General features: G+C 27.7%; 1 protein-coding gene across 3 annotated transcripts in view; it reads left to right on the top strand.

Moving 5' to 3' along the window:
- Positions 1-26,221, top strand: part of LOC129959505 (muscarinic acetylcholine receptor DM1-like) — a 282,793-nt gene that overhangs the window by 200,114 nt on the left and 56,458 nt on the right. For all 3 annotated transcript variants that reach the window (XM_056072368.1, XM_056072367.1, XM_056072366.1), the window contains one exon: positions 19,286-19,370. The gene's annotated coding sequence lies outside the window, so the exon portion shown is untranslated. The remainder of the gene's footprint in view (positions 1-19,285; positions 19,371-26,221) is intronic.

Below are 26,221 nucleotides of genomic sequence, written 5' to 3'. Positions count from 1 at the left end.
AAACGAAATACGCTTTGACATCATATATCTGCATTTTCCTAATTAATTCCGAAAATGTCCCTAATTTTGCAACTACACAAAAAAATTACCATAGTTTGCTAAATCTTAATTATGCTACGGTCATATTGTTACTTTTGCTTAGCATAATTTGCATGAACTAAAAAAAACATTTGATATTTAAAACCATTAATTATGTACAAATGCAACCGCAACTTATTAATTGAAGCTTCAACATAAATTAGATTCAAAAATTGAACACACCAAATCTTTCTTAACAGTAATTTTTAACTTCAGCCAAGAAACTGCGTGAAAATTAGCCAAGTAGAGGAGGGGGAGGGGGTAATTTCACTCTTATATCGAGAGACAAATTCATGAAGCAGTTAGTTTAATTAGTATCATTTATCACGACTCTAAATTTAGAAAATTAATCATAACAAAGAAAATTCATTAATATTAAACAAGAATCTATGATTTTATTTAGATGTGAATGCAATATTTTAAGTTAAATTTCCTCACTATTTTTTCTTGAGTATATTAAAGAAGTCTTAAGAAGAGAGCTGAAGAAGTTTGCTTTTTCTTTATTCTTTGCGCTTTAAAGAATTAAAAACTATTTCGAAAAAATGAAAATAATCTTCATGCCTCTATGCAATTTTAAAGTAAATAAAACATAGAAATAAAGAAGAGCGAACCAACGAAGTCGTAAATGAAGAAATCAAGAACACTCCCTAGACAATGACCTTAGTATCTTGTAGCAGCACTCAAATAAACTGCAACAAATGTAAAATAATACTCAAGGAAAAAAAATGACTTTTTTTTTCTTCTTGAATATAAAACAGTTTAAGATTTTTCATCCTACTCATTTGTTTCACCCTTTTTCAACAGAAAAAAATAAGTCAATAAAACAGTATTCTTCCTTTCAGCAAATAACTTAGAAATTCTTGGTCTTCGGTATACTACTGAATAATTTTGAATCTTAACTCAATTAAAAAAGCCTGGAAATCAAAGGAAAGCCGTTGCAGGAGTTTCGTACTAAGATATTTCTGTCTTGTTTATTCCTCCCAGGAATAGCTTTAAAAACGTCTGTTATATAAATCTGTAATGCTTAGAACATCCAGTTCCTATTCTAAGCAATGAAAATACGCGCACTGAATTTAAATGAAGTAGTTTTTAGACTGGTGCTTTCAATATACCCATGAAGAAACTTCTAAACATTCCCTTTGGAAGGAAAAGTCAAGATTGAATGAATAAATCTTTAAAAAAGGAAACTTTCTATTTCTGCTTCATGTGACTGTATTCTGTGCCATTTGAAGAATAACAGCACATCAAAGCCTCTCCAAGTTTACGAACATCTATTAAAGAAATGTTTCGTTTTTACGTAGGCACTTCTTTGAAAACACGCATTTCGCAATAAATCAGTTATTACTCTATCTGTCAATCAATGCAGATTCCAAGATTCGAATTTTATATTTCTGAATGACGAAAATGGGGAAAAATCGATATTTCTTTCAAGACACGTCTTATTATTATTTTTGTTTATCTTTTTTTTGTTGTTGTTGTTTTGGGGTGGGGGAGGAAGGGTTGTATTTATTGTTTCCCTCGCCTTCTCATGTTTCGCTTTTTCTAAACCTTAAAATGCATTCTTTTTATTTGTAGTATATTCTTAGAAATATCTTTTGGAATACGTAATAACAAGCTTATGTTTGCCCAGTTGTAAAAAAACAGTTATTTCAAAAAAAATAATCAATGAGATTTTGAAAATAATAATAATAATAATAATAAAAACATTTTACTTAAGAACAAAAAATGTTGCAAATTCAATTCAACCTAAATAATTTGTTTTACTAAAAATATTAAAAATAAATTTTAAAAATACGCCTTTATTACTTTACTGAAAAGTAGAAAGTAATATTTTTATCCAAAATAAAAAACTCAAAGCATAAATAAAAGTATGAGGTAGTAATATATATGCTCACTCTGAACTGGAATTTAAATTATATTCATAATAACTAAAAATATTACAATAATATTAACATTTATTTATTATAATATTCTTTGTGGATTTATAATGCTTCTTGTAATATTTTTTGACTGTTTACATTTTTATGATCCCGTTTTAAATCGATATATTTGACAAAAAGAAATTTTATTCCATTTTTTAAAACAGAAATAAAAATATTCTCTTTAAATACCTTTTGTATTTATTATTAAAATTTTATTCAATCTTCAATATATTTCATAGTTTAATTTTTGAATATCATAAAGCCTTGTACCCTCTTTTCAATCAAACTTACTTCCGGACAAAACCTCTGATTTTAAGTCAAAGTTTCACTGAAATTAATGAATGAACAGGCAATTAAGTTGAAGTATTGAGTTAAGAAAGTGTTATTGTCTGGTTTGGGAAATACATAGTTATGAAAAATTTGAAAACGCTAGTACATTAGAAAGCAGTAGAAAGTTACTAACATGAAAGGAGTCCATTTTAATAAAAACGTGTAAAAACAGAAAATAGGGAGTTAAAAAGACGAATTTAAAGCATTGTTGATTGTTTAATCCTGTGAATCTATTAAAAATCTTTGCCAAAAAATAATAATGCATAGGCTAATTAAATTTCCTGGTTGCTTCTATCATAGTATAATTTTGTACATATTGTAGGCTTTGTTTTGGAGAAGAGTTTAAAGTAAGTTCGGTAATGCGAAATAAAATTTTAAATTATTTTGAGAAGTCTTAAAATAAAAGCTCGTTTCAAAAAATCTTAAATATAAGCATTTAATATTCACTATAATATATACTACTATTCTTCAAATAACTTTTTATTCACTATAATATATACTACTATTCTTCAAATAACTTTTTATTCACTATAATATATACTACTATTCTTCAAATAACCTTTTATTCACTATAATATATACTACTATTCTTAAAATAACCTTTTATTCGCTATAATATATACTACTATTCTTAAAATAACCTTTTATTCACTATAATATATACTACTATTCTTAAAATAACTTTTTATTCACTATAATATATTTTACTATTCTTAAAATAACTTTTTATTTTTTGCCTTTAACTTTCATGTACAGTTTTGCGCATATACTTAATCCCATACTGAATTCCATAATATCGTTTTAATCAAGGCATTTAATTTTCGTATAGAATGGTATTTTTTAATTACTTTATCTCTCAAAAAATTTCCAATGAGCAATTTATCTATTTTGCCTCTCAATATACTTGTTAGCTAAAATCTGTATAATCATTATTTCTAAAAACATGACATGAATTTAATATATATTACTAATAAAAAAAATCGATATAGCCAAAATCAATCAATTTTATGTCGGAATCTTATGATAGTGGTTTTTCTTTATATCTACTCTTTCTTTATACTACTCCCTTTAGTATTAAGACCTCTGAAATTTAGCGATTGTTTTCGGTGCTGTTATTTTCCAGATTATCTGTTTCATTTCGAAACTAATTTCTCACTTCATCATCAAATCTGGAAATATGTCAACGTTTATAAATTTTCTATGACACTGATAAATATCCGATCCTATGAGCAAAATTAGTTCCCTGGAACTAATCAGAGATCGTTCCGGTGTCATCACGGCATCTCATTGGTCAGATAAAACGAGTCTGAGTATGTTACTCTCCCCGCCGAAACAAACACTTTTGAATTATTTGAGCCTCATGCCTAGTTAATGATTAAAAGATCACGCATTCAGGCTTTGAGACTGCTGCTCGAGTTCAACCATTACGGGAAATTGGTGGGCGCCAAGTCTTCCAAACATGCGTAAGCGTTGGTTTAGAGATCGATTTCGCCCCTCTTTCTCTTCCTCACCCCTCTTTTTGAAGTGCTACCTTGCTCTAAGTATTGAGCTTCATTGCGAATGAGTCTTCATAGATGTTAGGATAAGAGGGGGAGAAGAGTGTTAAAGTGCCTCTCACACTGTTCTGCGAGATTGATGTTCTCGTGTTACCATCCAATTCGATAACCTGCCCTGAAACTGAACCATTTGGTTTCATATGCCTTCGAGTCCTCCGACCAGGGACTATAATGGGAGGGAAGTTATTCAAAGCGACCTTTCTTTGAAGGTAAAAGACTCGATTTCGTGGGGAAAGAAGAAGAATGGTGAAGGCAAGAGTGTTTTGTTTCGGCGTTATAAACTGCCTACCTCTAGGGTGATATTTCTACATGAAAGCCAAAAAGAAAATGCTTGAAATCAGATTGTTTGACTTGACTTGATTTGTATGTAACCGCTGTAGAATTTTTGTCTTTTTTCCGTCTCTATTAGAAAACCTAACCCCATTGCTAAGAAGCAAAAAATGTTATTTTGATTGTAAACGAGTTTTAAATGTGGAAGGTTTAATTATTTGTAATGTAACTATCAATAACAACTCCAGAATTTTTTAAAAATTATTTCTGCTTTTTCTGTTCTCGTTTTAGTGTCAATATTATTTAAACTTCAGCATCGCTTATCAGGATTTCTTAAACTTAAGTCATGCTCTAAAAGGGGTCGCTTAGAAAAAGATCGGGGTCTTGGAAATTTTCACATCGCTGTCTTGCGTCAAATATGTCAGCATTTGAAACCATTTCTAGATAAGAAATCATAAGAAGAACTCTTAGAAATGGAATAAAAAGGTTTAATCAAAATTTCATAACTAAATAATTTGAAAGGAATTTTCTTTCAGTTACTACTATTTAATATTGAAACTATTTTTACTTAATATTCCAATTCTGCGGGAGGGGCTTAGTAAATTTTTTTTATAGGAAATGCATTACGAGGGAAAAAACATTTTTAAAGCCTTGATTTAAATGTTTTTACATTGTTTAACTTAGAAATATCCTCAGTACATTGATATTTTAAAGATAAATTTAATTATTAGAAGTTCGATATACAAACAAAATTTTTCCCTTTCTTTCATTTTACATCGTACGATATTTCTTAATTGTCTCTAGAGTCTTTTGAAAATTTGAAATATGAGTGCATTGAATCGCTATATCTTCAATAAATAATCTTGCTAAAATATGAAATTTTTTCTTGCCATTATATTTGGCAGTTCCCAAATTCAATAAAACTTTGTCACTCATATAAACCAAGTACTTCTAAAATTTTGACATAATATATTACTGACATGATTTTGACAAAATACTTTTCTTAGGGCATATGAAGTTGACAGCTCCGTTTTTATTGATTTATTAGCTAAAATAAAGAAATAGTATGTAAGATTAATACGATTCAGAAATAGTTTTCATACGCATGTAATAAATAAGTTCTGGAAGCAATATGTTTTTTTTCTGATTGCAAAAATAAAATACATTTGACAAATGACATCATAGAAAGTACTTTCATGTTTAACTAAAAGTTTAATTTTCTGGCCGAATAGATTTGTAGTTTTGTGCCTTACAAACGAAAACAATCTTACATTACTTAAAAAATGCCATTAATGTTTGGAAAAGATTATCTGTCATTAATTCAGTCAAAGATTAAAAATAAAAAAAATACTTATACATTTAATACATTTAGCTGCTCAACTGTTTTATTCTAGAAAACCAATATGCTCGAAAAATATTATTTATTCTGTAACTCAAATAATACAAACCTTTTTGGGGGATTACTTGTTATTTCTTTTAGTCTTTCCAATTTAAAGAAAAATAAATGTTTTCCTTTTTTGAGCTAGCATTTTTATACCAACTTAAAACTTTTGTACTTGGTAAAAAAAATTATGCTCAACTTGTTACTTTAAAGAAGAGTAATAAAGCAAATGAAGAACAAATAATGTAAAGATAAATTTTTGAAACAAAAAAAAAATTGAAAAAAATGTTTTATTTGCTTATGAAAAAACTTAAAATCAATGTCAACTTTCAATCAAAGCAAACAAAATGGAGTTTTCGCCCTTTTATTTTAACCTGCTCAAATATATTTCCCAGCGCCTCATTAAAAAGGGATTTTAGTTTTAAAAAATTAAATGACAAAAATGAATTAAATGGAAATGCAATTTAAAATTCAAAATGTGGATTTCCGTCCGTTCAAATTGTATGATGAACCTGCTGTTAATAAAATAACAAGAAATAGAAAAATATTTTCTTTCCATGAAAACACGAAACTTCCATTTCTTCCTCTTGATATAAAAATAACATGTCAAGGGCCTGCTAAGGAACTTGATTGACGAGCTTTTGTCAGCTTGTACTCAACTATCATGGCAAAAGAACTAAATATCGTAAAGAGAACTATTTCTGCCCGGAAGAGTTTCCGTTAATCCGCGTTCCAATAAACCAAGTTCCACTTAATCCTTGGTGAGTCGCAGAATTCTTCTATGGCTTCCTTTTGTTGTATGTTTATTTCTTGTCACCTGGGAAATAACGGAAGTGACATTTGATTGGCTTGCTGAAATGAAGGGTTAACGCTGGAAAAAGAGTCATCCATTTGGAAAGGCAGAGAACTTCTGATTTTTTCTCCTTGGAGCATAATGCAGGTCTAATTCTTTTAATTCATTATATTTGATGCCGCTTCTATGGTCTTAAGAAATCCTTTCTTGCAAACAGGTGTTGCCAAAGGATGGTTTTGTTCGGATAACTTAATCGAAGCTTTCAACAATTGGATTAAGTGTCTTCCTTATTCACAGAAGACCAAGATTCAATAAAAACAAAATACGGATTTTTTTTTTGTATTTCGTATAATCCTCCCATTTGGAAAAAAATATAGTAAAAATTTAGAGTATTATAAAAATGAAACGCACAATAACCATCCTTCGGTATAAGGTTTTCATTATTACTTATATCTGTTTATTATTATTATTTACACATATTTTACAAAAATGATTATTGAAACACTCTTAAGTGACGGATTGTATGGTCTTTCCTTCAATCATTTTTGATGGCTCATGATAAAAACGATGTTGAATCCTCAATCGGAATAGATTAAACTTAAATGTGCTGTCTTATTTCAAATGAAAGCATGAATAACTGTACATGTGTATTTTATAAATATTTTTTAATTAAAGCATAAAATATGTAATCATCTCTTATAAAATTAATAATTCAAATATTCTTTTATACTAGAACATTTTTATAAATTTATTTTTATACTTCACTCTAAAAGTAGAATTGAATCGGAGAGCAAAATTGTTCAACTTTATCTCCCTCTCTAGTATTAAAATTCTTAATAAAAACGATGATACATAGAAAAATGCCTAATTTAGGAATACCTTCTGTGTCATTCTTCCTTGAAGTGGTTGCTCTTAGCTTTCTACATACTGTCAATTTGAGTCATCATAGACTATTAAAACTTGTTATTTGACGATATTTATGACTACGTTCAAAACTGGCATGACCATGAAATAAAAGGGAATAAACCTCTTGAACTGCGAATTTATTTAAACTTTTTATTAAATACTACATTTTATTTTGGATATGTATTGTTATTTCCATCCACATAAGAACAGAAAAGAAGTCTTGAATACTTAGACGAGATCAAATGATTTTTGTTTTTTAAATAAATTAATTGTTACTTTAACTTAAATAGAAGTTTACGTATCAAAATTACTGCATTTCGATTACTACATTTCGGACACGTCATTGCAGTAGAAGTGATTAAAAAACCCATAAAACTTGTTCAAGAATGTCTCGTAAACATTTGAAAATCTAGCACTTAACGATCATTTTCAATATTTCTCAAGCCATCGCTTCAAATAAAAATAACTGTACTAACAAAAGATGGGATTGATGAATTTTTAGAGTTCATCGACCTCATCAGGATTTTACTATTGAAGTTAAATTACATTTTTCTATTAACTTTATCTATTCAAAGTTCTCTTCTCATAAAGTATATACAATTAAATCTTCTTTTTTAAAAAAGGGATTTTTTCGATTTGTTTATTCAATTATAAATCTTAGAGAGAGAGAAAAAATTCATCTAGAAGAACCCTTTTGTCTAAGAGAATTTATGCCCTTCAAGAGTTCTTTTTCTCCCAGACATTGAGAGTTGTTCTAATCGATTACATTATCGTGAAATTAGCCTATTCAGCAGCTAACAACGTTCACGGAGTAAAGAGGGATCAATGTGAAAAGAATAGGGATATCAATAAGGTATGTTCTTCAAGTAACCAAATAAGAGGAAGAAAAATAAAAATTAGTATTAAAACAGTTTTTGTAATAAAGAAATTGATTACTCGCATACATTTGATAAAACTTTTTGCAGCTGCAGCTGTTTAGTACTTAAGTTAAGCCCTCTCGTTTAAGACTTTTGTTTTGCGTACGTTGAGAGGCCATAGTCGCACAGAGTATGCTGGACAAGCATTCCATCTGAGGTTTCCCACGGATTTGAAAGAGTTATTTAATCCCTTTTTTCACTTTAGCTCTTGGTGAAATCAAGATTTTTTTTTAATGTTTACACATCTGAAAGAGCAAAAAATTCCAATTGAACAGAACCCTTTGTCTAACAGAATTTATGTCGCACAAGAGGGTTTTTTCCTCAAACATCGAGATTTTTTTTTTTCAAATCGGTTATCGCCATTATCACGAAATTAGCCTATTCTGCAGCAATCAACGCTCCCTGAATAAAGAGAGATTAATAATAAAAAATAGGATCATCAATGAGATTATTTTTCAAGGAACCATATAAAAACCATATAAGCAGATGAAGATAAAAAATAGGAAAAGGAAATATTAAAAAAGTAGGGAAAGAGTAAGAAATATTAAAAAAGTAGTGATTAGGAAAATGATTACTTGCATCTATGAGATAACCTCTTTTGAAAGAACAGTCGTTTAGTGTTTAAATTAATCCCTTTTCTTCAAATCTGTTTTGGATACATTGAAGAAGCCACAAGCAGCATAAAATGTGTTGAATGAGCAATATAAATATTCCCTATCAGTGAAATCAACACGGAATTTTTTATAAACCCTACGTACACATTATTGAAAGTACAAGTAAATAATAAGAGCATGCACAAGTAAAGATAAAACAAGCACAACTTAATCAGATGGCGTTTTAGCACGTTCAGGCCTACTTTAAATAGTGAAGAAACTTAAAAAACAGTCTTAAAATTTGAATAAAAATTTGATTCACTTAACTGAATTTGAATTAACTTATATTTGAATTTAAAATAAAGATCAAAATTTATATAGTTAATAAAAAATGAAACGCAAATAGAATTCGAATTTTTAAGCCTCTTATACACTTTATTAATCTAGTAAGTTTGGCATTTGACTACTAAATATTATTAAAATTAATGAAAGTAATTGCAAAAATAAATTATTCTAGCATGCTATTACAATATTATCCAATAAAAATATTAGTAAAAGAATTAATTTTAAATAAACAATATTTTAATATTAAAACGTTATGAAGGCATATTATTAGTCTGTTAGTAAAAAAATAAGTAAGAATTATATTGTATCCGATTGTAATGAGCTTTTAAAAACTGAATATGAAATAAGAAAACTTTTTGAATAAAAATGGAATAAAACTTTGATAATTTGTCCTTTTGAATCATAAAAGGTCAAATGAGCAGGAAACATTTTCCAACTGATGTGGATTTATAAAAAATTCTAAATATTAAATAAACAATTTTTCACAATATAAATGAAAAAAGTGTTTGGTCTTTTCATAATTATAATTTTAACTCGAAGCATAAAATATTAAATTAGAAAAAATTATTTCCAAAAAAATTACGATGTGAAAAAATATTAAAGTAGCAGCAAATTTGAATATAAAGGAAACAAAATCCAGAAGATTTGACTTTTGTAATCATAATTTGCCGTTTAAAATTACTGAGCAACAATGAAAAAAAATTATTTCAAGTAGATCAATGGAAATCAAAATGTCCAACTGCTCTGCAAAGGATAGACTTTCCCTTTTTCATTGAAATTTAATTTATTTATTTTATAAAATTTGAAAGTTTTGACTTTATACTTAGTTTCAATTCGATAAATTAATGATTTCTTCAAATTTTTATTTAAACAATTTAGTAGCTTTTGCATAATAGGGATTTATTAGGGATAGATTTGATTAATAGGGATTTACAGAAGTTCCCTCAAATGTAAATATGCACTTTACATTATTATGTAATATTATTTTTATAATAATACCTAATATTATTAAATAATATTATCTAATATTAGATAATACTATGTTTGGTAAAATAATATTATCTAATATTATTCTGATTATCAGTGGCAAAAAAACTGTTTTCCACCGATTTCAATTCACTAAATGAATGGTTGGCTTTTACTGAAAGGAATTTAAAAAATAACAGCTCTTTCTTGCGATAGACAACTACAAAAAATTTTCCTCCATATTTCAGACTGTTATTATTTCAAGCATAGAAAGAAAAGTCAGATAACGGTCTGAAATATGATTCAAAATATTTCAAGAAAAAAAATCCATAGAGATTTTAAATGTATCTCTTTAAACCTCTTTGAAATTCCTCTGGGGAAAAACCTGTTGAAACAAAAATGAGTTTCTTTCAGATATATGCTGTCATTAAATTAAGACAGATTTGGGAATTGCTTGATTATGTAAATGGAAATTCAGTTTCCCCTTCGGAAAGCGAAAATATCGCTAAGAGTGAGAAAGCCATATCATAATACAGAATCAAGTAAAAAATGATAATTTAAATGGATTTCTTTTGGTGCTTTTCTTTTTAGCAATCAATTGGAATCATCTTAATTTGACTAATGAAATTTTTTATTCCATTTCTAAATAATCGTTCGCTTGTTTATTTTTTTATCGCACACGTACGTTCTGTTCAAATTTATGCCATTTATCTCCGACCAAAGAGATGTGGTTTCTTTATTTATTGCTTTATTTTATAAATTCTTATTGTTCTGTTCAAAGTAATTCGGAGGAGGGGGATGCAGAAAACTTTTTTATGAGAATTTATTTCTCTTTTTTTTATGCTTTTTAAACTGTACAAATTTTTCGATACATAAGTAATTGCAAAGTGTGTCCTTTTTTTTAAGTTAAAAGCTGTTTTTTTGTTGTTGTTGTTTACCTATATCTATTTTACATTTGCATACAGTGTACATTCCTTAAAAACCATTATTGTTTCTGTAGATATCGTTTAACTTTTATCAACTTGTCAGTGAATATATTCATGTGATCTAATATTTTTGTAGCAATTAAGATAGACTACATCCTATTTTGTACTTTTTGGTTGTTATTATTATTTTGAAATTGCACTCTTAAAAAAAATTGAGCCAATATTCTATATATTTTTCTTTGTTTTAATACACATTTAGTATAATTCAGCTAATAATTCTTTTCGCGTTTAGAATAAAATATTTGACAGACTAGTATAAAAAAAAGGCTTTAATCACAGGAAGCGGTTTCTATTGAGCTCTTGAGTAATTATAAAATATTTGTTCAATTCTTCTGATCTTGTAATATCTGAAATAAATTATATATTTTCTATTTCCCCCAAAAGTTTCTTTCCCTGCTTGAGAGAGCACTAGAAATAATTGCTCGAAGTATTTGTAGTCCTAACGAGATATTGATTTCCTTTTTGCCAAAAAGGTTTTCCTTGTTAAGGTCTAACGATTAAACGTTTGTACTTAGAAGTGAACCTTTGCTTTCACTAGAGTTTTTTTCATATAAATACTATATCTTTTACGTGAAGCAGTTATAACTGCTTTTTTGGCAACTTTCTTTACATTTTTTCCTCGGAAATTTGCCAAAAATATTTAAATTTTAAATATCTCTAATGAAAATTTTCAGTAAAATTGCCGCATGGTAATTTTGTATGGGATGGTTAAAGGGTTAACAATCCATATTCACGCAAAAAAAATCAAATGAGCTGCACTGAATTAAATTATGGAATAAACAAAAAATAAAGTAAGTAAGGAAAGTTCTAGAATAAATAAAGATTTGACTTCTTTACTTTTATAATAACTTATCATAAAATTTTATAGAATTAACTCAATTCAAAATTAGCTAAGTAATGAAATCAAATTTCATTTGGCCAATATTTCAAATATTTTTATTGCCTTTTCAAGACTATTTAATTATTCTATTTTTATCAGGGATTGTAACCTCTTTTATCTCTGACAGTTATTGTTTTTATCTTAATTCAATCAAAATTATCAATTATCTTTTAATGGGATTTGAAGATGACCGACTGTCTGTTTCTGAACCACAGCTTCTAATGAGGAATATAGCACAATCAAAAATTAAAGCATATGAAAATCCGAAAACTGAAGTTATAATCAATGCGCGGAGTTCATTTTGAAACATCGATTTATATTCATATTTCCAATATTAGCATTAATGTCGTCTGTATAAAGATATATTTGACTGATCCAGATATCTTTCTGGATCTGAAAATTCATCAAAAATTTATCTAAATATATTTAGACAGTAACAACTTAATGAAAATCTCCTGCATGATAGAGAATTCCTTTTCCGACGAGATTCAATAAGGGATGGGAAGCAATCCCAATAGAGTCATTTAACAATCATCTGCTTATTATTTCCCTCAATATTCCATAACATAACAAACGAAAAATTAACATGAGAAGCATCCAGTTCTATTTTCACATTTAAACCTTGGCCTTTGTACCTAATAATGTACAACAAACTGGAATGGGGAGATTCTGTTTAACCTATGCTTAATGATGTGGCATTAAATCTCTAATTCACACGAGACTATCAATCCTGAGACATTAGAGTACTAAAATGCGCAAGTTTCTCTTTCAAGCTTAAGGGAAATTTCCTACCTCCTTGCGAACCGCGAAGATACATTATATCCTTATGGAATTAATATACAAAAGAAGACTATGATTTATCGGTAAGAATTAAGAAAATTAACACAAAGAAAGAAACTAGCTGATGTATGAACTCAAAACCTTCAGAGAGAGCCACTTCAAAGAATTGAGCACGAATGGCGGGTATTTAATAAATTAACATAATGAAAGCGGTGGAAATTTCGAAGGAGTGAAGGGCTTTTCTGACGATTACCGTAATTTTCAGACGGCTTTACAGCATAGAAAGAACTGAAGGATGAAGGAGTTTTTTGCATCCAATTGAATAAACAAATGCAATCTTTTATCTGTCCATTCGCAGTTCTTTAGAAAATTCCTTAAAAGCTTTAGCATCAGAAATAAAGCATAAAATGTTAGAACTTTATGAAGAAATTTGTAGAAAAAGTAAATGCAGAAAGACAAAAAAAATGAATGAAAAAATCTTAGTGAAAATGTAGTTTACCATAAAACATATTTTAGGGCTTAAGAAGATTTGTTTGTAATTATTAATATTTTTTTTTTTTGCTTACCCAAATATTATGAAACATGTTTACTTAAAATATTACAGAAAAAGGGAAACTTTAATTGCTTTTTTAATCAAGAATTTCCTATGTATCAGTAAAACTCTCATGAATGTTTATGCAAAAATGTGCGGAAAAGCAAAATTCCATTCTCATTCTCTGAAAAATTCAAATAAAGTTTTCTGAACAAAAAATGATACATGAAACTTGTTTCTGGGGTATATATAATAATTTTCTGTATATAATTGTTTTTGATTATCTGCAAAAAATTATATTTTAATTAAAAATTTTCAATTCTTGAAATAAAATGGAAAAAAGACAATAATAATTATAAACAATAACTACAATAAAGACAAAAAAACCACAGTCCTCTTGAAAATCTTCATATTTGTACTACCAACATTCGTTTCTTTCTTTCATTAATTTTGAATAATATAATTTTTCATTAATATAGTTATTTACTTATTATTTTCTCGACTTGAAGAAGATAAAAATTTTAACAACGCAACTTTAGGAAAGCAACGAATTTCTAATTAACTAATCTCAATAAAAATTTAAAATCAAAATGAATTTAATTCAAATTCAAATTCGCGATTTTCCTACCTGTATCATACAATAAATAATAATTATAAGTCTTACAATAACTAGGAATAAGAATTGTATAACAACAGACCTTTTAATACTATGAATATAATCATAACTTTCACATTCTTGATGAGTGAAGGTGTACAACAATTTTATATGAATTTCATGTTATCTGATTATTTTATTACTTTAAAAAAAGTGAGAAATTTTTCTAGGTAACTGAAATTACGCAATAACTGAGAATATGAATCCTGTAACAATTAAAAATATGAATCATGTAATAAAGAATTCCGCGATAGCTAAAAAGTATGAACCAAATAATTTCAAACCAGGTCCTAAACAAACTACATGAAAGTGATTTGTATATTTAATAACGGATTCGCTTTGTTTCTGGCAGCTTTAAAATTTTATGAAGCTGTTAATCAACGTTCTATATTAATTTTCCATGTCTTTCCTTTACGCTGAAAAAAAGTGAATCTAATTTATGATGTATCAAAACTTTTATCAATTTATTAGTATGGGATTACCTCCCTATTTTTGGAGAAAAATTAATTTTCAGTTCTTAAACTTTATTAAACTCTAGTATGTGTGACAGAGCTAACAAGAAACCTGATTATAGTTAAAAATGTGTCACAAAATGTTCTGTTTAGAAAAATATTTTTAAAGAAATGTTGGCAGGTCTCGTGCTGTTCTTGATTAATTTATTAGGGGATATATTGCGTTGTAAAAATATTGCGTCATTTTAGAATGGTCGAAGTTGTGATACAAATTCATTCCACTTATCATTAAAATTAATAAAAAAATGTTTTATTCTGTTGTTTTATAGTGTAAAATATACCATAAATATACATGAATAGTAATTGTTAAAGAAAAAGGATTAAGCTACTACATTTACAGTACTTTATGAGAATAAAATATAACAAAGAATAAAGAACAAAGAATAAAAATTATCTTTGACAAAGAGTGACATATCTTTTAGATCCGAGATTTTAAGTGTTAACTTTCATGTTTACTATAAAGTTACAATACAACTATTAGAAATAAATGAAAAATGCACTTATTATTTATAATAAAGCACTTTTTGTTCTGTTATTTTTTAGATTTAATTATGCCATAAATAAATATGAATACTATTCGATGTAGAAAAGGAATTAAAAATTAATTAAAATTAGTCGGGAACTATATTTATATTATGAGCTGAAAAACAAGAAAAAAATTATCGCTAATACATAGTTGATATACCCTTAAAGGTCATAAATACCTTAATGTTCATTTGTCAAAATTAGTGGTTCTTATAATAATAACTATTCATAAACAGTTCTATTACAGGATATTAAAAATATGTATAAAGTAACTATCAATAATAATCACCAATTCAGTACCAAATCAAACGAAAATGAAAAAAATCTATTATGATTTCAACATTGGAGTCAATTTACTGAAACTGCAGTGCAACATTTTACAAATATTATTAATCATTATATTGAAAAATCATGATTATTTAATAAAAGTGATATAAAGGTCATAATGAAAATTAATATTAATAATGAATATTATTATAATGAAAATAAGGTTTGCTGATTTTATATATTTATATATTAATGATTTGGTTACGTTTCAGTGCTATGTTGTTTATTGATTGTCGACTAAATATCAAGGACCTAGAAAAAATGTACATATAAAACAAAAAGTAAATCTAGAAATAAACCGATATTGGTGAAAAGAAGCTTTCATAAATCATAGAATTATAAGATAAAAAATAGGCTCAAAAATTCTGAATCTGCTTTCTCAAAATACAGTTTGAAGTCTATGAAGCGTAAATTAAATGATGATGATATTGAAACTCCGTTTATTTTTGAAAGAACTTAAGTTTTAAAAAACACAAGAGATTAATTTTGTGACTTTTCTTAAAATAAATATAAAAATATAGATTTGGCATAATAATAATTGAGATTCAAAAAATATAAAAAACATTTAAAAAATAAAAATTGAAAAATGTAAAAGATGCGATGAACTATACTGCTTTAAATTCCTTAGGAGCACTCTTAAACAGCTAGAATTTTATCCAACAGTTAGAATTTTATCCAAATATTAAATGCTAATAATAAGCTTTTAATAAAAAGGTATGATTGCTTGATGAATTAAATTGTTTTAAGTATTACTCCGATAACAAGACTGCTATCAATAACACATTTTAACTACTTATTGGCTTTTTCCTTAATTAAAAATGCGATTTTAATGAAGGAATATTAAAAAGGATTCGACTTAAAAACCGTAGTATTGGTTGCTTAAACAGCAAAGCTTGGACAAAACAGGAAAAAAATGATAATGCTAAACAACACTGTTTCTTTTTTTCATTATCTTTTTTATCACTTACTTTGATTAAAATGCACGCTTGATATGCACTCTTTAATGAGTTTAAGCTATTGATAGTTACCTGATTTTCCAAGAACATCTATACTTCGAGGCAATAAATAAATTAATTTTTTTCAATTTAATTACATAAGAAAAAGAGCATCATCGCAATTAAAAAATTAACAACGCCAATGAAAAACTTAATTCCTTCATTATACTGGAATTAAGAAAATATGCCTTGTTTAAACTTTCTTTAAAAGACTGTAGTTTTCCATTTTGCTTTGTTTGTCGATATCATTTTTTTCAACTAAATTTTATATCAATGTTAAAAGCATTCAATCACTTTCATTTATGATATAATGCCTTTAAAATAATAACGAGCTAATTAGTTTGACGAAAATAAAAATATTTTCTGATGACAGTAAAAGCGACTTAAGCAGCAAAAAAGGACTTCGCATATTAATAAATTTTGTTATTTAAACTTGATCAAGTTAACTACTTAAAATATACTTTATGACAAAAATACTGCAGTAATACAGCAGATATTTAGAATAAATTCTCTGAAAGAACAATTACAACAAACGAAACTTTAAAAAAAAATTAAAAAATTAAAAGATATTCAGAATAGTCTTACATGAATCCAACATTCTTTTAAATACAGAATTTCATCACATAACCTATTGATAACTGGTTTTTAAAGCTAAATTCTGCTAAAATATTTCAGCGAATTCAAAAGCACCGCAATCCTAATCGACCCTAATGCATTGAAACATTCAAGTGAAGAAAACTCTGTGAAATCAAGAAATGAATGAAAAATTGATTATGAATTCCATCTTTGCAATCATGAGATTGCAAAGATGTACAAATAAAGAAATGTACATTGAAATAAAATAGATTACACAGAAATTGAATTTTTCGTTCAAATTCACAGAAATAGGAGTTGCAAAAATGATGCGAAATCTACCTGAGGTTGACATTCCATTAAAATCTGAAATTTAAAAGCTAAGCCGGAATACAAAGAAAATACACCAGTTTTCCTCGTAGTAGCTAAAATGTAGCTTTCCTAATAATACAAAAATTGCATTTCCTTGGAAGTCTTCACCTTTTTCGAAAGGACTGAAAGGTGGTGGTCCGAAGTCCAGTTACCAGAAATGACAGCTCATATCGAAAGGCTATAATAACTAAAAGCGAACAGAATGCAGCAAAATATGTTTTTCCTTCCTGTAAGTGACTTAGATTCATCTAGTAGTTGACGAAATGACAGTTAAGAAAAACTTTTCGTTGGTAAACGTATAGTCTTATGAAAACAAATATTAAAAGACTCAGAAAGATAATTTCTAACTTTTTTAAATCTGGAAATAAATTTTTTACACCGCCATTTGATTTATGTCAATTTCTTGATAGTATATTCTTCCTAATATTTTTACCTTCTATGATAAAGGTGGTTGCTATGGGGACGATGAATTTAAGTCTTAATGCCTTTTTGTCATCTAGTACATAAATGTAAGAAATTTCTTATCTTTTTTAATTCTTAAAAATATTTATTATTTGAATGAATAACATTAATTTTTATACAATTTAAAAATAATTCATCATAAATATTAAATTTGGGTTTTTTTTATATATCTAATACTGTGTGGGCTTTGGTCATTTTTTTGGCTTGTTGTTGTTGTTGTTTCTTATGGCACTTGCCATGGGCAAGCCCGCTGTTCGAAGGCAGCGGATTTAAGCCTGGGGGGTGAGCGCCTCTTGTTTCTATAGTAGCGCCATCTAGGGCCAAGAGAACGACTTAGCTACACACACTTTTGGCTTGTAATACTAGTAAACATTTTTATCTATTAATTAACACATTTTTTATCAATAGGCAAAGTTTTAATTAATAGACATAAGAAACATTTTTTAAATGGGAACACAGTTATCATTTTTTAAATTTTTCTCATTTCGTATTTCCATGCATTCTGTCGTGTGAATTAGTTTTAAAAGGAATTTTTCTAATAATTTGTCATTTGGTGCATTTTACTCGTTTTAATAAATTTCTTTTGGTTGCTTTGTTGCTATTTGTTTATTATTTTTTTACTATCTATTTTTTCTACACTTTCGAAACGGAACTAATAAGCACTTTGATTGCGTTTTAAATATGATTTCAACTGTAAGCCTCGTGTTACACGAATTGGAACCCACGCAAAATAGCTCAAGTCCAATAATAAAGACTTAAGAAATTTAGAAATCTAAGCATCACTGAATTTGGCCTATAAATCTATTTTACGTTCTATATTTTTCTATTTGCATAAAATTAAATATCCACGATTATCAACTATTATATAAACATGATTATTATATCACGAATTATTAAAAACATAGCTATTAAATAATCGGTTAAAATAAAAGAGCCTGTTCATGAGAAGTTAACAATAACAGTATTAACAGTGCCTATTATATAAATTTACATCGTCTTATACTGTTCAAAAACGAGCCGGTATTTTTCTCATTTACAAATTGCACAATGAGCTCTAAAAGGAAATTGAGGCGACACAGTTCACGTGTATTATGTGAATATTTATATATTGAATAATTTAAACTAATTAGTTATTTAACACGAATTCAATTTAAAAAATCTCGAATACACTTTTTGATTTAAATACTGTCATTTAAGAAAATTAAATACTCTTCAGAATATAATAGGCTAAAGCATGTGAATGGGAAATAAATAAAATTTCTTATTTAACTAATATTTTAAATCAGCAACAAATATCTGGAAATAAAAATTATATATTAACAGAAAAAAAGGAGCATTAAGGGTTTTGAATTTATTTTGAATATTTCACTTTTAAATTATGTACTAAACATTATAATACGAATAATCTCATAGTAAACATTATCGATAAATGATTTTATAACACATGGGCTATAAATATTAAGAATTATTATTGTTTTCTGATTTAAATGTGTTCAAATATATTTCCAGATGGTTTATAAGCTGTGTATTATTAATAATTACATCTTGAATAAATTTTACTAATAAAAAAAATAAACTCACACCCATACACACCTTATATTTAACATCATTTATATTTATTCGTTACAGGGAAAGAAGTGGTGGATCGTCTTTGAGTCGTCACAGGTATCCAGCTTAAGGAATCTTTCCTGCAAAGAAGGTTCCAGAAAATTGGGTACGTTTAGTCAAACTTTCATCAATTTCCTCTAGAGATACCTTCACCTTCATTTAAAAAAAAGGCTCAGTGTTATATAGCACTTGAAGGCATGAATTGTAAATCTAATTTATTTCATCAGCAAACACTTCCTCTTACCATTTTATAGCAACCTATTTAAAAAATACTTGTTGTGTGCATGTATGTTTTGTGTTTTTTCTCTTAACCTCCCTGGATGTGTGCTGTTTAATATTTAAATCATTTTAACTTATCTTCCATCATGCACATTAAATTCAGCTATATTAACATCCGTTTGGAAGCAACACAAAAGCTCTGAATCCAATATCTTTTAACAATATTCCAATATGTGAGCCGATACCCCTCCTCTCCAAACTTCCTTGCCAAAGAGAGGTTATTTGATCCTCGATATCAGATTTATTGTGCACCACAATCACATAGACAGTATATCTATGCTAGAATTGGATTTCTAATTAGGAGCCCCCCTGTTTCGAATCGAGATCTCTCCACATGCCACCATGAGTACCCCAACGAGAATGTGAGATATAATGAGCACACACCTCAAGTCTTACCGTAGAGACTTCATACATAGCACCCGAATGAAGGAGAATCAAGTGCCATAAAGATAATTTTCACTGCAAAACATCATAAATTATTTTCGTTTTTTTTTTTTTTTCCGGTAGGCAGTGACTTCATTCGAAATCATTTTTTAAAAAGATATTTAAATCTCTTAATGAAAAAATGAATTTTGAGAAGAAATACATATATTATTAGCGAATGAAATCAGATAACAATACCAGTTATAATTTTCCTTTACACTCCCAATTACACTTATTAACATCATTCAAATGAAGAAAAATAAATTGTAAGTAGCTTAAAAATTTTAAAGATTTCATTTTTAGTTATTAAAATGACTCTTTTTCTCAACACCACTTTTAACACGTGGCTTCATTAGAAGAAACACAATATTATGTCCTTTGAATAATTCATCTCTACTATACTAAAAAATTAGAAATATATTCAAGAAAATGAAAAAATCAGACAAAAAACATTGTTTACCTTCATTTCGGTGAGCCGTCTTGTCAACAGGAGCTTTAAAAAATGAGTAGTTTTAATTCAAATTTCAAACAAGAAAATTCTAAAGAACAACATATACATCATACTTACGAATCTTTTTTTGCATATTTCTCCATAACATATGGTAACAAAGCCCCAACTTGGGACCTTTGTACTATATCTTATGAACGTATGAGCACCCTTTGTTTAATATGTTATTTTTCAACCTAATATATATACAGCAGATTCCGAATATCTTGCATTTTTCCCACATACACTATGTTATTATTTAACCTGACACAGCTGAGAAACTGAGAAATAATTTAACAACATAATGAATATGCAAGATGTATTTATGTTCTCTTTTCCTCAGTAAAAATATATAGCAGTCTCTGCACCCTTCTTATAGCCAAGAAAAACGCTCCATCTTAAATAAAAATTGTCCTGCCTTGAAGTCTAGATAATCTTGTTATTTTCATGGAAATAACATGTCTGAGACACTATCTTGATACCTTTTCACGAAATTAAGGTTTTCTTGTTTGTTTACCGGAAACTTTGTTCTGTTTAACATAAATTTTGCAGTGAAATAATCTCAGTATTACTTCTGTCAGTATAATCAAATTTAAAGAACTCTGTGGAGTCTCTCACAATCATAAATCAAATCAGTGAATATACATACAGGCTTGCGTGGCGCCAAAAATTTAATTTCGACTGCTTTTGTAAGATGCGTGAATTTATTGTGCTTTTTCCAACTAAAAATTATTCATTTTTAAATTATTGGAGTAAAAAAGAAATTCTGTAACACATAACTTTCTTTACTTCTTTTCTTTCATACTTAAATTTTATTTACCGAATTATTTGACAATAAATTTTTTCAATCTCATTTTTGCATCATTAATTACGTTTTGGTGCAGAAAAAAACCTAGAAAAGAGGAAAAAAAAACTTTTTAATTAATTAAAACAATTAATTTAATTAATTATCAAATATTTTTAATTTCTACCATTAACTGATATCTACTACTTGTTGTTGAACTGCTACTCTCTTCATTTTCTTTTGAAAAATACTAAAAAATAGTCATATTACAAAGATATCAGTCTGATTTAAAACGTTACCGTCGGTAAATAAACAGTTACATACAATTTCCTGTCTTATCAGACTGTTGAACCAACAATTATTTTTCTTATGATACGATTTGATTTCCACTAAAATCATAATTCGTCATTTAAGAACTTTTTAAGGATCTCACCTTCAGTTACTGTCCGTGGATACATGTATTCGAAGATTTTCTTCTTTTAAAATAATAAAGTTGAATTCGCAAGAATTCTAAGTAGAATTATTTAATTGAAACATAAACTTTTCTAAAAACTTAAATTTAACTATAGCTTAGTTTTCAAAATTTCAAAAATAAAATCGATATTTCGAATTTGATACAAAGAGAACTTTCTAACGAAACATATGCCTAGTGTCTTCCTTAACAAAGATGTAGTTGTCCTGTATTAAACTGAAATAAGTTTTAATAATATACATAAAAGAATGATATTTTCTAATTACCAATTGTGTCAATTTCTTATTGATTATATAGGCAGCACTCTCAGACACCTCTTGATTGGCTAACAATCTCCAGTGTGTGCTATGTATAACACTGAATTAACTGGCCCACAGATTTTAATCGGTTATTTCGAATTTAATAATAACCGGGGACACTTTAAAATATTTTAAATTACTTTACTTATTTCACATTAAGGTTAAATTTTGCAATTGGATTTTTATTAACTTCTTTGCACACCAGAATGCAGAAATTTTGATGAAAATAGACAATTTTAATATTTTCAAAAAAATAATGTATAAACAATCGAATAATTTAACTTCATTTTTATTTATCCGAGTAGTAGTAATAACAGCAATTTGTATGTAGGAGACGTGGTAGGGAATTTTTTGAAAGTTGATATTAAGAATCCATGATACTTATGATATTGAATTATAAATAAAAAATAAAAAAGCAGAAAGTAATTGAATTAAAATCTCCATCTTTAAAAACATTAAAAGAAGTATTTTTTAACTGCCTTTGTAATTTGAATCAATGCGCCATTTTTTAATTTCGCAACACTATTCGAGTCAAACTCATTCAAGCCTTACTGAATTTTTACAAAGTATTCTACGTATTCATTTAATATAGATTTTAGCCAATTTCGCCCGCTAAATTGGCCGGAGGCCGGAGAACTTTCTTTTCGAAACTTGATACCATTGAAAAACGTTCATGTAAATGGCTCTGATGCTTGTTAAATCCGTCAAAACCAAATGTTCTCCCACTAGTGAGGTACAGAAGTTTGCATAGGAAGTGCCTGATTCAGGTGTCGACCTTGTAACTTTGCCATAGATCAATGTTACGCTTAACCTAAATATCAAACCTAAGAGCCATGTTGTTTCTAAACAGGACTAATTAAACTAACATTTATGCGCTGTTTTGCATGAATTTTTTATCAGCCATACGGACTTTGTTTTCCGTTTCACTATTATTTACTGGCCAGTATGGTGAGGAAGTTTGGAGATGAAATTGCCAGCTCAGGGGTTGTCCTCACCATCTGATTGCGTTCAAAATTACGAGATTCATTCCCAAAATAGCTCTAGTGTTGAATAAAAATGGGATGTTAATATAACTAAACCAAGCTAAGCTATAATGCTTCATCATAATTTGAAATCCTCTAAAATTTAAGACTCTGTGCTTTTTTTTTCTTCTTCTTATTTTGTTTTATTGATATTTCATTGTTTTTATAGCTTTTATCATAAAATCTATAAATACGACATATTTACAGCAGCATATCCAAAGAAGGCTGAAACACCATAAAAATCTTACAACAAATACATACTTATCATTTCAAAAACAACTCTTTTTAGATTAAACTTCTTTCGAAGCAAATATTAATGACAGTTGTTTAAGAAACAAACAGATGTTTTAATATTATTCCGTCTCACGGAATTCTCTTTTCAGTTCGAAAAAAGAAGTAAAAACAGCAACCCAACAAAATATATTCACGATTTTTTCATTTTAACGCTTAATCGTCATAGAATGATCTTTTCGTATTGCTTTGAACATCATATACCTTCGATCTCAAATAACCATGAGTAATAAATCCTCCCCCACAAATTTCTAATCGGAAATAAAAGACCATCTAACCGGTGTTTCCTATATTTTTAAATCAAAGAATCATACATCTTACTTTGAAAAGTATCGATTTTGTTTAAATGCCCGAGACAAAGAAAAATCAATAAAAACAGCAATATCCAAACTCTGTCTCAGTCAAAGATAATTGCATTGATTCTTTTGTGTCCATGTGTTTTTTCTTCTAGATGTTTTTCTCTTTACAGTTAAGGTAAAAGAAAGAGCAAAGAAAAATTATTTTTAATCTATTCATTCCACGGTATTTTACAAAACATTTTGATCAATTCATAACAATTATCTAGCATTTTCTGATGATTTAAGGTACATATATAATTTATTTATGTTTTACTCGATCAAGTATAGTTTAAATCTATTTCTTTTAGCATGAGTCATCCTTTCAAAATCAGGCAACTATAATTTTCTTGCACTTGGATGAATAATTCAAGTGTTTTAATTGATGTTTATTTAATATCTTAGAGATATTCTGAAAGAAAAACCACAATATTTTTTAAGTCATTTAAACTGTTTATATGTGGAGCTGATGTGTCCTGATAACAAATTCTTGGTGTTATAGCTCATTGATTTGTAGGTTCGAAGCCTGACTGAACTGAAAATCTGCCGTGTAATTTAGTTTGGGGCGAGGTTTCTGTTATGTTCATGCGAAGCGTTTTTCAAGAATTTTGGAGTTCCGAGTGGACACACGACTCTGATATTTAATGGCGTCATTCACACTGGTGCAGCAAACTGTTCGACTGCATCACTCCAAAATCATATCCTAATCTCCTAATATTCATGAGATAGCACAGTATAAAGCATCATGTAATCAGACTTCAGAAAACATACGGCGTTACGCTTGATTTGTTGGCGATACTTCACGGCACTGAATTCATTTAGAAACCCACAGGAAATTATGTTAATCAAACTTTTTGTCGTACATTCATTTTCTTCAATATTTTCAATTATATTCAATATTATCAATTCCATTCAATAATATCAATTATATTTAATAATAATTATATTTCTTACGATTCCTGATATTATTGTAATAAGGCAGAAAATTTGATTTGTTGTCACAATGGTATTATTAAAAATGATAATGTTTATTATATTTTAAAAAGCCTATAAAAACAAAAACAAAAATTCAAATCTGGGCAATTAAATAACCTGAAAAGTTCGTAACTACTATGACAGATATGCTTTCGGTTTTAGATGAATATTTTTTGCCATAATTTTTTTATGATTCTTAATTATATATCAAGCAAATATAAAAATTTCTTTAAAAAATGATTTTGAAAAAATCCAGATTGAAAAGAAAAGCATCGTATTTTTATAATTTTTTATATAAAATACACTAATTTACTTTTCTGAAAATTTATCAGAGAAGTAAATTAGCATTGTATAATCAATTAAAAAATTCAGAAAAATACTGATTTAAAAAAACGATGCATATCAAATAACTATTACCTTTTCTATAAATTTAAAAATATAAATATGCTTTGAAATAATCAAAAATACTAATTCATTCGTTGAAACATTATATAATAAAAGGCAAACAAACATTTTAATGCACGAAAAAGAATTTAAAGCTGAATTTTATAATATGAAATTCAAATGTTTGCAACAGATGTGTTTTGAAAATCCAATGATATTAAATCAAAAAGATTTGATTCTGTTGAGGAAGAAAATACAAAGTTTAGAAAGCAATTCTGTCAGACTCTTTGAGAAATTGAGCTTGACGGATCATGCTCTGCAGCGTGTGACAAAGACTGTGTAAGAGAAGAAAGAGTTTCTAGAAAAGAATGGTCTCTAGAAATATGAAAGATGAATGCTCAACTGAAAATATTTCTCGAAGCAAAACAAAATGTTTCAGAAAATAGTTTGAGATTGATTTTCTTCATAAATTAAATGAAATTCTGTTACTGAATAAACCTAAAAGAGTCTTGAAAATAAGCCATGAGAAATAAATAATCCAAAGAAAATGAAAATATAAATATCCACTTTCATGAATGCAAAACAATATTTTTATGATCTTATACATTCCAGTAGAATTTACGAAGCTGAAAGAATTGAAAGAAAATTCTAAATCGATATTTTTTTGTCCTATGGTATGCTTACTAGTTTGTTACTTTCAAATCTCAATCAGGTATATAGTAAGAATGGAAGTTTGAAACTTTTTTGACTGTTTCTTTATAAGTTTTTAATTTAGTAGAAAACATTGATTCATACTTAGTTTTTTTTTTTTTTTTTTTGTAGGGGTTTTGTGGTTTTTGTTGTTGTTGTTTTCCTTTTCTGCTTCTAAAAACTCCGCAATAGAAATTTTGATAATATTAAAGTGACAAATATTATGTGTAAAATACTGTTTTCTTCAAGAAACTTTCTTTTGTTTTTTTTTTTAAATAAAGAACTTAAAATTATTAAGGTTTATTTGAAACAAAATTTCCAAGAAAAATTAATTTACGTAGTTAGAAAACTTTAATTTTCGAGTAGCTTTTATAATGTTACTTTATTTGTTCTTCTACAAAATATGGTGGTTAAAAAACCTTTATATGATATAAAAGTCTAAAACCGCTGTCATACAAGGTTCGCTTATCCAATGATCTTTTTATAAACACACTTTTCTGCCCAAGGTGGAATTCA

The sequence above is a fragment of the Argiope bruennichi genome, chromosome X1 (assembly GCF_947563725.1).
Source record: "Argiope bruennichi chromosome X1, qqArgBrue1.1, whole genome shotgun sequence".
Classification (NCBI taxonomy): domain Eukaryota; kingdom Metazoa; phylum Arthropoda; class Arachnida; order Araneae; family Araneidae; genus Argiope; species Argiope bruennichi.
This window is presented reverse-complemented; position numbering and strand designations above follow the sequence as displayed.